The 14,300-nt window shown below is 44.2% G+C and overlaps 1 pseudogene; it reads left to right on the plus strand.

The window, feature by feature from the left end:
• Positions 1–3,121: 3,121 nt before the first annotated feature.
• LOC121583393 overlaps positions 3,122–14,300 on the plus strand; it is a 30,980-nt pseudogene continuing 19,801 nt past the window's right edge.

The raw sequence follows: 14,300 nt of genomic DNA on the forward strand, positions 1-14,300 counted from the left end.
CCAACTGTTGTCACCTTCTCACCAAGCTGATTGGCGATGGTCTTGTAGCCCATTCCAGCCTTGTGTAGGTCTACAATCTTGTCCCTGAAAATCCTTGGAGAGCTCTTTGATCTTGGCCATGGTGGAGAGTTTGGAATCTGATTGATTGATTGCTTCTGTGAACAGGTGTCTTTTATACAGGTAACAAGCTGAGATTAGGAGCACTCCCTTTAAGAGTGTGCTCCTAATCTCAGCTTGTTACCTGTATAAAAGACACCTGGGAGCCAGAAATCTTTCTGATTGAGAGGGGTTCAAATACTTATTTCACTCATTAAAATGCAAATCAATTTATAACATTTTTGACATGCGTTTTTCTGGATTTTTTGTTGTTGTTATTCTGTCTCTCACTGTTCAAATAAACCTACCATTAAAATTATAGACTGATCATTTCTTTGTCAGTGGGCAAATGTACAAAATCAGCAGGGGATCAAATACTTTTTTCCCTCACTGTAGAATTAATCGCATGGTAAATGGCAGGAAGGAGTAGAGTTTGTTTGCAAATAACAAAACATTATTTATAATGCTACTGTTAATAATAATATAGTAGGACTATAGGCCGCTAAGGTCATTAAAATGTTTTTAATGTATTTTTTTAATGTATAATAATAATAATAATAATAATAATAATAATAATAATAATAATAATAATAATTGTAAGAACAATTTCCAAAATAATATTCATATAATAATTATTATAATAATCTTTATAAAATACATTTAAATCCCATTGTTATTTAGCCCATTCATATTGCATGATGTTCAGTATGTTTTTCATATTGGACATACAGTACATATTGCACCTTACATAATTGCCTGTACGTTGTGTCACAGTAAAGGGGGGCATTCTACTCAGGACCACTTCTCCAAATCCACAGAGTTTACACCCCAAGGAGTGTTGCTGGTCATTTTGTGGCCCTTACAGAATGGACAATCAGCTTCAATGCAGTACTTTTTTCGTATTGAACATACTGCATATTGCACCGTACACAATTATCTGTACAAAACAGATTAGTTTGAACAAAAAGCTATGGCATATGCAGCGTTTACCGTGAATGCAGTCTCCACTTATGTGGGATCATTGCCTTTAAATTTCAATCATGCTGTAACCCTGAAACTTCTGCAATACGGATTGACTAGCGCCCTTACTGTGGTCAAATAGCTTAAAGGCCAAGTGCAGTCAAAAACTTGATTTTCATGTGATTTCTATATATTTCCACACTATAATACTGTGAAAATTATGATAATGCACTTTTAGTGTAAGAGACCACCTGAAATGTCAGCCTGTTTGGTGGGATGGCGTTTTGCACCAGGCGGTAAATTAGTCAATAGACCAACGAGAAAGAGAGTTCCAAACCTCTCTGCCAATAACAGCAAATTGTCAGTTTTTCTTTCCCCATTTAGATCAGTCCCAGACAGTCCTAATACAATTATTGCTTGAGAAATTGCACTTTGCTAAGAAGCCATTTTTGGTTGTTTTTGACAATTTTAATTGAAAACAATCACAGTCAGGTACTTAATTGTTACCCAGAAATGATTTGATACTGAACATGGTTACATGCACACAATAAAAGGTTAAAATAATAGTTCGTTTAAAAAGTTTACATGCTTTGCAAGAACGATTTCCCTAATAATCCTGTTTACATAGACAAATCTGAAATCAGGCTACTGATGGGACTTTTCATGAATGCATAAAATCGGCAATCAAAATAAACGTTTACCACAGGGACCATGTTATTTTTGCAAAGACTTTTTGATTCTGAGTTCGGACATATAAAGTTTGTATGTGAAAACTATTTAGAACAACTTTAAGTTTTTCCCAACTAACTTTACTTGCGCATAAGATGGAGGCTTGCGCTACCTGGTGCTGGCACATGTGAAGATCAAATGCACTGCTGGAACGCCGATTAAGCTGTTTACATGTCCTAATCATTCGAAAGATTGCACAGAAAACCAGGTGTTTTAATCGGCGTATGCTTATTTCAATTATGACCTAACGCCGATTAAAGATAAGCAGAGTAAGGTGTTTACATGACTAATGCCATACTCGGCCTACTGCCAGGTTAATATCAAATTATTAGTGTGCTTGTAAATGTACTCATTGAGATAAAAACGACTGCATTAGACCTTTTAAAGTAGGTTTTTATTTTACATTAATTTTTCTACTACTTGTAGTTTGCCTTTTGACAAACTACAAGCGGGCTGTCATGTGCCTTTACTGAGGAGTGGCATCCGTCTGGCCACTATACCATAAAGGCCTGATTGGTGGAGTGCTGCAGAGATGGTTGTCCTTCTGGAAGGTTCTCCCATCTCCACAGAGGAACTCTGGAGCTCTGTCAGAGTGACCATCGGGTTCTTGGTCACCTCCCTGACCAAGACCCTTCTCCCCTGATTGCTCAGTTTGGGCGGACGGACAGCTCTAGGAAGAGTCTTGGTAGTTCCAAACTTCTTCAATTTAAGAATGATGGAGGCCACTGTGTTATTTGGGACCTTCAATGCTGCAGAATCTTTTTGGTACCCTTCCCCAGATCTGTGCCTCGACACAATTCTGTCTCGTCGCGCTACAGACAATTCCTTCAACCTCATGGCTTGGTTTTTGCTCTGACATGCACTGTCAACTGTGGGATCTTATATAGACAGGTGTGTGCCTTTCCAAATCATGTCCAATCAATTGAATTAACCACAGGTGGACTCCAATCAAGTTGTAGAAACATCTCAAGGATGACCAAGTGAAACAGGAAGCACCTGAGCTCAATTTCAAGTTTCATATCAAATGGTTTGAATACTTATGTAAATAAGGTATTTCAGTTTTGTATTTTTAATAAATTAGCAAAATTGTGCTGAGAAAAAAATCATATTTAATTATTTTTAGAATAAGGCTGTAATGTAACAAAATGTGGAAAAAGTCAAGGAGTCTGAATACTTTCCGAAGGCACTGTATCTAAACTTTAGCCGGCTGAATTGGTCTGACTGCTAGAATGGCCAGCTAGCTAACGTTAGCTAATGTTGACATCACTCATAATCTACCTATCTTGTTTGCTTTCCTCCTTTGATTGTTGTTGACTTTGTAAATTTCAGATAAAAAATGCCCTTGTCTACCCAGTCTTAGACGGGATATGACAACTATGTCCTTGTAGCCAGTCTGGATAATGTCAGGAATTTGTCCAACATCTTGAAAGCCATCACCTTCAAAGATCATGCCATCTTCAATGCCACACCAAGTGGCTTGAAAGTAACAGTGGAGGACTCCAAATGTCTGCAAGCCAATGCATTCATTCAGGTTAGTGCAGGGATATCAACACACACACACACACACACCACACAAACACAGGCAGAGAACCAGTCATAAACTTTTGGATGACGTGTGTTATCATGTCTGATTTATGTTGAATTCTTTTCCAGGATGAGATCTTCCAGGATTTTACTATGAGAGAGGACCAGTGCTTAATTTGTAAATCAGGAGTTACTAGAACAAAAAGTGAGCATGTGAGGGGGTGGGGGAGTTCTGAGGTACCGGAACGCATGAGAAAAAAAATCACCTTGATAATAAAGCATTGACTGCATTCATATCACTGCATTTGCATAGTGCATAGAGCAGTAGAGTAGAGGTACTTACAGAAGTTGCACACATGGGGAACATTTTTAGTAGCCTAGGGTCTGGGAAAAATTTGTCCTTTTATAAACGCATTTCATGCAATTCTATGTCATTTTACATGACTGGAGACTTTGGCAGGCTACTTTGACACTGACAAACTGAAAATCTGAGATCAATAAAGACGACCTCGTCTTGAATTCATCAACAGCCTAGGCCTAGGTGTGTGGAGACACATATTGTAGGCTACAATATGAGGAGGAAATTATAGTCCTAAAAATACTTTCCAGTTTCACTGACACTCCCAATGATGCACAGCTCACTCACTGGTGAAAAACCTATCTCTCTTGTTTTACTTTGTAAAACAATATTTGGAAGTTGATCAAATATTTTGGTAGCCTACAGCATAGTCTTCTATTTTCAGCAGTAGCCATTTGCTTTCCAACCTGTGTTTTCCCTAGATTTTATTTGAAATATTGCGTATGGCCTGTTTTGTCTGCATGCTGTTTGTTCACTGACAGATTTGCAGCGCATTCACAAATGTAGGCTATTCCTTGTTATTGGGCTACAATCCACAGCTAGACTATTTAAAAATATAATAAGCTATTGATCTTCTGTGGCTAAACTATAGGCCTTCTCATGGTGTAGTAGGCTGTTCTGAATGATTTAATGTATTTCTGAACAGACAGCAGTAATTCTATAACTTTGGCAAATATATTTCAATTGATCAGGGGTGCTGCAGTTCCTTCAGAATCCTTTTGTGCGGCTTTGATTCTGTAAGGAAATAAATGATGAAGTGCAACACTGGAGAGATGAGATTTGCAGGCTCATGCATATCAGAGCAGGGAGGGAGAGAGATCATAGAAAGTGAATCTCATTCTAGTTATGTGAGAGATACAGGCACTCTTCTCACACAGCCACGGACACCCGTTGGTCTCACACATACAGTAGGTTACAATGTTGCGCAAACCATAAACCCGGGCCGGCCCAACCCGAATCAACTCTTAGAATATTAGGCCCAGGCTGAAAATCTACTTTTTCCCATTATGTTTTTTTGTGGGGGCAGGAGAATTAACAAAGAGGCAACTCAAATGAACATTATTTTTCATGCCATGAGAGTTACCGGATCTTGCCAAACAGGCTCCGGAACAAAACAGTCCAAAACAGAGAGGTGCTGGATCCTGTTCCTGCAGGATCCAGTTCAAATTAAGCACTGGAGAGGACTCAGTGGGGTTCCAGGTCAACCTAACCTGTCTCACCATCTTTGGGGGAAGCACGGTACCAGATAATGAAGAAGACTGTCTTCTTGATATCCTTTCAGATTTCTACTGAGTGATTAAAAACCAATCGGATGAAGACTTTGTCGACCGAAACGCCATACTTTTAAGCTGAAGAATAATACAATCATCAGCTTTTTATTGTAGGAGAGAGTCACAGTCACAGCTTTCTAAAATATCAGACAAAAAAACTATAAAAGCTACTGGAAGTAACTAACATGTCTATTTTGTGTTGAAGGAGTGACCACTGCTTTACGGATGTGCTACGATGGCTACGGCTACCCCCGAACCTGTTTCTGGAGGAGGGTGTCATGGTGACGGAGTGTAAGATCAACACCCAGGAGCCAGAGGAGCCCATCCACTTTGAGTTCTGAAGCACCAATGTGACCAATAAAGTCCTCCTGCAGTCAGAGAGTCTGAGCTGGACATGACCAGTGAGGTCCTGCAAATCACTGAGTACGTTTACATGCACAGTAATAATTCAATATTAAACTAATTATGGCAGTAGGCAGATTATGCAATAATAAAAAAAGATTGTTTGGTAAATACAGTAGGATAAATACACATGTAGGTAAAGTCCATTCTCGTTTTTTTTTCTCATTTCCTTTTAAGAGCTTTGTCACAATGGACCAGTCAGTCAATCAGGTAGCCTGATTTCAGAAGTGTCCATGTAAACAGGATTATTAGGGAAATCGTTCTTCTTGCAAAGCATGTAAACATTTTATTCAAACTATTATATTAATCTGACTATCCTCAATAATCGCATTATTGTGTGCATGTAACCTTACTCATTGTCTCCAAGTCAGCCCTACTTCAGGTGAAAAACATGTTTTGTTGTTGTTGTTGGTGGTGTTGTTGTTGCTGCTGTTGTTGTGAGGTCCTGAAAATCAACCTAGCTGGATTCAAATACCCATACTAACACACTGTATACTACATGTGTCACGTTCGTTGAATACAGGATTGGACCAAGGTGCAGCGTGGAATGCATACATGTTTATTCACCAAGTTAATACACGACAAAACAACAAAAGCAACGTAATGTGAAGCTCACAATGGCTACACACAAACAAGCCAAACAAGAGTCAAGATCCCACCACATAAGTAGGCAAAATGTCTACCTAAGTATGATCCCCAATCAGAGACAACGATCGACAGCTGCCTCTGATTGGGAACCACACCCGGCCAACATAGAAATATACAATCTAGATCTACACATAGATACCTAGATATTCACATGAAAACCTCTAGCATTCACACCCTGACCAACCTAACTAAAGAATAACAGGCTTTCAAGGTCAGGGCGTGACAGTACCCCCCCCCCCAAATGTGCGGACTCCGGCCGCACCAACCTGACTCATTAGGGGAGGGTCCTGGTGGGCATTCAGCCTCGGTGGCGTCTCCGTCTCCGGGCGTGACGTCCTCCCCCTTTCTGCCTCCCCGTTGCACCCCTGGTCCGGTCTGGACCTCGGCGCGATACTTCCCCTCTCAGTCCCCCCGCGATGCACCAAGCCCTGTCTGGACCCTGGTGTGGGAGGCCCCGATCCTGGAGAGGGGTTGACGTCTGGTTCTGGAGTGGAGCCGCTGACCGGAGCTGAACTGGACCCCGGTGGAGCGGACTGCTCTGGCTCTGGACTGGAGCAGCTGACCAGAGCTGGACTGGGCACCGGTGGAGCGGACTGCTCTGGCACTGGAGTGGAGCAGCTGACCGGAGCTGGACTGGGCACCGGTGGAGCGGACTGCTCTGGCACTGGAGTGGAGCAGCTGACCGGAGCTGGACTGGACACCGGTGGAGCGGACTGCTCTGGCACCAGCCGTACCGGGCTGGGGACACGCACCACTGGTCTGGTGCGAGGAACAGGCATGGGTCGCACCGGGCTTGGAACACGCACCACTGGTCTGGTGCGAGGAGCAGGCATGGGCTGTGCCGGACTGGAGACACGCACCACTGGTTTGGTGCGAGGAGCAGGTATGGGGCGTACCGGGCTGGAGACACGCACCACTGATGTGGTGTGGGGAGAAGGTATGGGCCGTACCGGACTGGATACACGCACCACTGGTTTGGTGCGGGGAGCAGGTACGGGGCGTACCGGGCTGGAGACACGCACCACTGGTTTGGTGCAGGGAGCAGGTACGGGGCGTACCGGGCTGGCGACACGCACCACTGGTTTGGTTCGGGGAGAAGGTATGGGCCGCACCGGACTGGATACACGCACCACTGGTTTAGTGCAGGGAAAAGGTACGGGGCGTACCGAGCTGGCGACACGCACCACTGGTTTGGTGCGAGGAGCAGGTATGGGGCGTACCGTGCTGGCGACATGCACCACTGGTTTGGTGCGGGGAGCAGGTACGGACCGTACTGGACTGGATACACGCACCACTGGTGTGGTGTGGGGAGCAGGTACAGGCCTTACCAGGCTGGAGACACGCACCACTGGTTTGGTGCGAGGAGCAGGTACGGGGCGTACCAGGCTGGCGACACGCACCACTGGTTTGGTGCGAGGAGCAGGTACGGGGTGTACCGGGCTGGCGACACGCACCACTGGTTTGGTGCGGGGAGCAGGTACGGGCCGTACTGGACTGGATACACGCACCACTGGTTTGGTGCGAGGAGCAGGCACGGGCCGTACTGGTCTATGAAGGCGCATTGGCGGTACAGTGCGTAAAGCCGGCACATAGCCTGATGTCTGTACGGACACACTCTCCTCAAAGCGAGTGCGGGGAGTTGGCTCTGCTAAACCTGGCTCCGCCAGCTCTAAGGCCCGAGCTCCCTGCTGCTGGAGGGTTAACTCCTCTCTCAGCTCCTCCTGTTGCCTGGCCAGCTCCTCTCTCTGTGCATCCACTAATTCCTTCTCCCTTTGGGCCTCCTGCAGCGCCTCCTTCTGAAGTGAGAGCTCCTGCTTCCTCTTCTCTAACAGCCCCCGTAATGTGGTGGCCTCTCTCATAATGCTGATCCGTAGGTCTTGGAGGACCTCTACAATAGCGGCCTCCTCCTCCACAGTCAGCCCTTTCACGGCCTCCTGCTGCTTCGTCGACCACCCCGTGTGCCCCCCCCATTTTTTTTATTGGGGTTGCCTCTCGGGTCTCCTTCGTCGTTTCGTATTTTGGAGTCACCGTCGATCCTCTCCTACCTGGGCTTCTACCTTCGCCCAAGGTCCTTTCCCAGCAAATATCTCCTCCCAAGACCACATCTTCCCCACCTGTGTCCAGGGTGTTTGCTCCTCCTGGGCATGCTGCTTGGTCCGTTGGTGGTGGGATCTTCTGTCACGTTCGTTGAATACAGGATTGGACCAAGGTGCAGCGTGGAATGCATACATGTTTATTCACTAAGTTAACACATGACAAAACAACAAAAGCAACGTAACGTGAAGCTCACAATGGCTACACACAAAACAAGCCAAACAAGAGTCAAGATCCCACCACATAGGTAGGCAAAATGGCTACCTAAGTATGATCCCCAATCAGAGACAACGATCGACAGCTGCCTCTGATTGGGAACCACACTCGGCCAACATAGAAATATATACAATCTAGATCTACACATAGATACCTAGATATTCACATGAAAACCTCTAGCATTCACACCCTGACCAAACTAACTAAAGAATAACAGGCTTTCAAGGTCAGGGCGTGACAACAAGATTAATGAGAATATACTACATACTATATACTATTAGTTCATTTTAGTATACTGTAAACAAAGGTATCCGTTCAGTTGAGCATACTAGAGCTTCACCTGTCTACCGGAGGTTGATGCTCTTGCTAGCTTGTTAGCATAACAAATTACTAGCTAGACATCTTACGACTTCGGGTGTGTTCTTAAATTCAATCTGGAGTGCCAGAGTGCGCTCAGAGTGCGCTCTCGGCGTTAGTAAATTCAGAGCGTTTTGCTCTCGGAGCATTCAGAGCGCACACTGGACACTCTGGCTGAGGAGTAGGGTTTACCCGAGTGTTCTGGCCTCACAACGGCAGTCAAGCACCCAAGCTAACTGGCTAACATTGGCTAGTTTGCTAGCTACTTCCAGACACAAATGAGAGAACACCTCACTCTGACCATTTTACTCGCCCTAGCAGAGCTGGTTAGGCAGTTTTCATGTTATCCAGAGCGTTGGCGACTGTAACTGTGCTGCTGGCAAACATTTAATTACGCTTTTTAGCAGACGTTTACTGACAACGGCCATATTCAAATGGTGTTGAGCGCTCTGGTACACTGAAGAGAGTGCTCTGAAATCGGAGTAGATAGCCAGAACTAATTTAAGAAAGCACCCGAATGTCCATTGAGAACGCACAACGACTATACCACTTAGCTAAGCTAAGAATGATAGGAATAATCAAGTCAATAAACGTTGGAAAGTTAGTTAGATAGCATATAGTTAATATACTGGCAAGTTTGATGTACAGTCATGGTCAAAAGTTTTGACAAGACACAAATACTAATTTTCACAAAGTCTGCTGTCTCAGTTTTGATGATGGCAATTTGCATATACTCCAGAATGTCATGAAGATTTATCAGATGAATTGCAATTAATTGCAAAGTCCCTCTTTGCCATGAAAATGAACTTAATCCCCAAAAAACATTTCCACTGCATTTCAGCCCTGCCACAAAAGGACCAGCTGATATCATGTAAGTGATTCTCTCATTAACACAGGTGAGAGTGTTGACGAGGACAAGGCTGGAGATCACTCTGTCATGCTGATTGAGTTAGAATAACAGACTGGAAGCTTTAAAAGGAGGGTGATGCTTGAAATCATTGTTCTTCCTCTGTTAACCATGGTTACCTGCAAGGAAACACGTGCCGTCATCATTGCTTTGCATAAAAAGGGCTTCACAGGCAAGGATATTGCTGCTAGTAAGATTGCACCTAAATCAAACAATGATTGTTGTGAAGAAGGTGTCAGGGCGCCCAAGAAACTCCAGCAAGCGCCAGGACCGTCTGCTAAAGTTGATTCAGCTGCGGGATCGGGGCACCACCAGTGCAGAGCTTGCTCAGGAATGGCAGCAGGCAAGTGTGAGTGCATCTGCACGCACAGTGAGGTGAAGACTTTGAGGATGTCCTGGTGTCAAGAAGGGCAGCAAAGAAGCCACTTCTCTCCAGGAAAAACATCAGGGACAGACTGATATTCTGCAAAAGGTACAGGGATTGGACTGCTGCGGACTGGGGTAAAGTCATTTGCTCTGATGAATCCCCTTTCCAATTGTTTGGGGCATCCGGAAAACACCTTGTCCGGAGAAGACAAGGTGAGCGCTACCATTAGTCCTGTGTCATGCCAACAGTAAAACATCCTGAGACCATTCATGTGTGGGGTTGCTTCTCAGCCAAGGGAGTGGGCTCACTCACAATTTTGCCTAAGAACACAGCCATGAATAAAGAATGGTACCAACACATCCTCCGAGAGCAACTTCTCCCAACCATCCAAGAACAGTTTGGTGATGACCAATGCCTTTTCCAGCATGATGGAGCACCTTGCCATAAGGCAAAAGTGATAACTAAGTGGCTTGTGGAACAAAACATCAACATTTTGGGTCCATGGCCAGGAAACTCCCCAGACCTTAATCCCATTGAGAACTTGTGGTCGATCCTCAAGAGGCGGGTGGACAAACAAAAACCCACAAATTATGACAAACTCCAAGCATTGATTATGCAAGAATGGGCTGCCATCAGTCAGGATGTGGCTCAGAAGTTAATTGACAGCATGCCAGGGTGGATTGCAGAGGTCTTGAAAAAGAAGAGTCAACACTCTTTGCATAAACTTAATGTAATTGTCAATAAAAGCCTTTGACACTTATGGAATGCTTGTAATTATACTTCAGTATACCATAGTAACATCTGACAAAAATATCTCATAACACTGAAGCAGCAAACTTTGTAAAGACCAATACTTGTGTCATTCTCAAAACTTTTGACCACGACTGTAGTAGCCAACTAACGTTAGGTACAGTAGCTAGCTAACATACTGGTACATACTGCTGTAATGATATGCTATGTGGTTCGTAAGGATAGCGTAACTAACAAATTGTCAGCCAACATAACGTGTAAGGTAACTTATTTGAAAAGTCATTACTTTATTACATTGCTCAACCTTTTCTTAAAATTTGTCATAATTAGTTAAAGCAATGAATTTGTATCCACTCTTGTTGGACTTCAGCTGCATATTGTCCGCCATTTTCTTCAAATCTGAAAACGATGTGAAGCCACGCCCATTTTCTGAAGAATTTCATTATGGGCCCTAAAAGCAAAGAAATAGTGTCCACTGCATGTATATTTTGTATTTTGGCAAATGTAGTATGACATCTGGGAACTTTTGGCATACTAACTATATCCATACTATGACCAATAAGCAAACTACACTGCTCAAAAAAATAAAGGGAACACTAAAATAACACATCCTAGATCTGAATGAATGAAATAATCTTATTAAATACTTTTTTCTTTACATAGTTGAATGTTCTGACAGCAAAATCACACAAAAATTATCAATGTAAATCAAATTGATCAAGCCATGGAGGTCTGGATTTGGAGTCACCCTCAAAATTTAAGTGGAAAACCACACTACAGGCTGATCCAATTTTGATGTAATGTCCTTAAAACAAGTCAAAATGAGGCTCAGTAGTGTGTGTGGCCTCCACGTGCCTGTATGACCTCCCTACAACGCCTGGGCATGCTCCTGATGAGGTGGCGGATGGTCTCCTGAGGGATCTCCTCCCAGACCTGGACTAAAGCATCCGCCAACTCCTGGACAGTCTGTGGTGCAACGTGGCGTTGGTGGATGGAGCGAGACATGATGTCCCAGATGTGCTCAATTGGATTCAGGTCTGGTGAACGGGCGGTCCATAGCATCAATGCCTTCCTCTTGCAGGAACTGCTGACACACTCCAGCCACATGAGGTCTAGCATTGTCTTGCATTAGGAGGAACCCAGGGCCAACCGCAACAGCATATGGTCTCACAAGGGGTCTGAGGATCTCATCTCGGTACCTAATGGCAGTAAGGCTACCTCTGGCGAGCACATGGAGGGCTGTGCGGCCCCCCAAAGAAATGCCACCACACACCATGACTGACCCACTGCCAAACCGGTCATGCTGGAGGATGTTGCAGGCAGCAGAACATTCTCCACGGCGTCTCCAGACTCTGTCACGTCTGTCACATGTGCTCAGTGTGAACCTGCTTTCATCTGTGAAGAGCACAGGGCGCCAGTGGCGAATTTGCCAATCTTGGTGTTCTCTGGCAAATGCCAAACGTCCTGCACGGTGTTGGGCTGTAAGCACAACCCCCACCTGTGGACGTCGGGCCCTCATACCACCCTCATGGAGTCTGTTTCTGACCGTTTGAGCAGACACATGCACATTTGTGGCCTGCTGGAGGTCATTTTGCAGGGCTCTGGCAGTGCTCCTCCTGCTCCCCCTTGCACAAAGGCGGAGGTAGCAGTCCTGCTGCTGGGTTGTTGCCCTCCTACGGCCTCCTCCACGTCTCCTGATGTACTGGCCTGTCTCCTGGTAGCGCCTCCATGCTCTGGACACTACGCTGACAGACACAGCAAACCTTCTTGCCACAGCTCGCATTGATGTGCCATCCTGGATGAGCTGCACTACCTGAGCCACTTGTGTGGGTTGTAGACTCCGTCTCATGCTACCACTAGAGTGAAAGCACCGCCAGCATTCAAAAGTGACCAAAACATCAGCCAGGAAGCATAGGAACTGAGAAGTGGTCTGTGGTCACCACCTGCAAAACCAGTCCTTTATTGGGGGTGTCTTGCTAATTGCCTATAATTTCCACCTGTTGTCTAACCCATTTGCACAACAGCATGTGACATTTATTGTCAATCAGTGTTGCTTCCTAAGTGGACAGTTTGATTTCACAGAAGTGTGATTGACTTGGAGTTACATTGTGTTGTTTAAGTGTTCCCTTAATTTTTTTGAGCAGTGTATATACTCAATTTACGTCACAAATAGTATGGTTAGTGCGGTTACTATGAGTATTCGAACACAGCTTATGTCTCCAAGTAAACCATACATGGGACTTGTTATAAAAATATACAATATAAAAAAGTGTGTGTGTGTTTAAATTAGGAAATCTCAAAATGGTATTGTATTGTATTGTAGCGAATTCAGGGGGTAGCCCGATCAGGACTCAGGACTATACTCCGTCTGCAGTTGTCCGTCCAAGACCTTAGCCATTAAACCAAGAGGCTGGAACCTCTTGACAAGTTTGCTGGGTGTTGTACTAAGTTCACTACTATGATTGGTTCCAGGGTGTATCATGCCAACATTAACCTTTCTTCACTTGATCTGTTTTTATATTTAGGTTGTCTACGTTTGGGAATTCAGGAAATGCCCATTGTGATTACCCCAAGGACTTGGACATGATGGAGCTTTTTCTGTGCGCAAAGAAACAGACTAACATGTATATTCATCTTCTTTATACTGTATTATCATAGTGTATTTGAATATGCACTCAGTGTGGCACTACAAATTCCTGTATATCATAGTAGGGTTGGTTGTTTAGCAACAAAACCGACGCATCCACAACAATGGGACAAAACAGACGGGGTTGCCTTAGATTGTTGACAACATGTAAACTATATTTAGTCTCCAAATGTTTATTGATAACATTTATTGAAATACATTTGCACAATGTGCAATTGTTGTCTCAAATACATGATTACAGTTGTTGGTTAGCTAGCTAGTGAATTTTAGCCATATTAGCATTGACATGAAATCAGTGAAAACACCTCAAAACAAAACATGCTATCAAGAACAAGATGAAACTAGCTGAAACGAGCCACCTATGATTCCCCACATGGCAGCTTCTTGTCATTGTTGTTAGCTATCTGACCGTTCAGAATCATAACAAAGCACGGCTTCCAGCCACATCGATGCCCCCATCATTTCCGTGACGTCAGCCAACCCGTCTATAGAAATCAAGAAATAGGTTTGTGGTAGCAGAGGCGCATGCGTGTACGCATAGGATGCATGGGGTGTGAGTAGCTCCTACAGCCTTCTTAGACTCAATAACCCTGAAGCGACTATCAGCACAAAAAATTATCACAAAATATATAAATATTGGACACTGTTAAAGCGTTCGCGCAGAGAAAGCACCAGGTATGAATGGCTTTCCCATGTAATTTGATTTGACATTCTGGGACAAAGTAGAGACCCTATTTACTCAAATCAAATGACAACACACGTCACTCAATTCAGTGCTTCCGAGTTCCATGTAACAGTTATTTCAGTTGTTTTAAAACCAGGAAAATGTGGAGAGTCCCATGCAGATTACATACCCTTATACCACAGCATGGTTGAATACTCATTTCTGATAGGCTAGAAGGGCATTCTAGAATGGACATTAAAACCAGATAACAGGACAGTTGGAAAAGATATCGGGACAGTTGGAAAAGATA

This window comes from Coregonus clupeaformis, chromosome 15, assembly GCF_020615455.1.
Source record: "Coregonus clupeaformis isolate EN_2021a chromosome 15, ASM2061545v1, whole genome shotgun sequence".
NCBI lineage: Eukaryota > Metazoa > Chordata > Actinopteri > Salmoniformes > Salmonidae > Coregonus > Coregonus clupeaformis.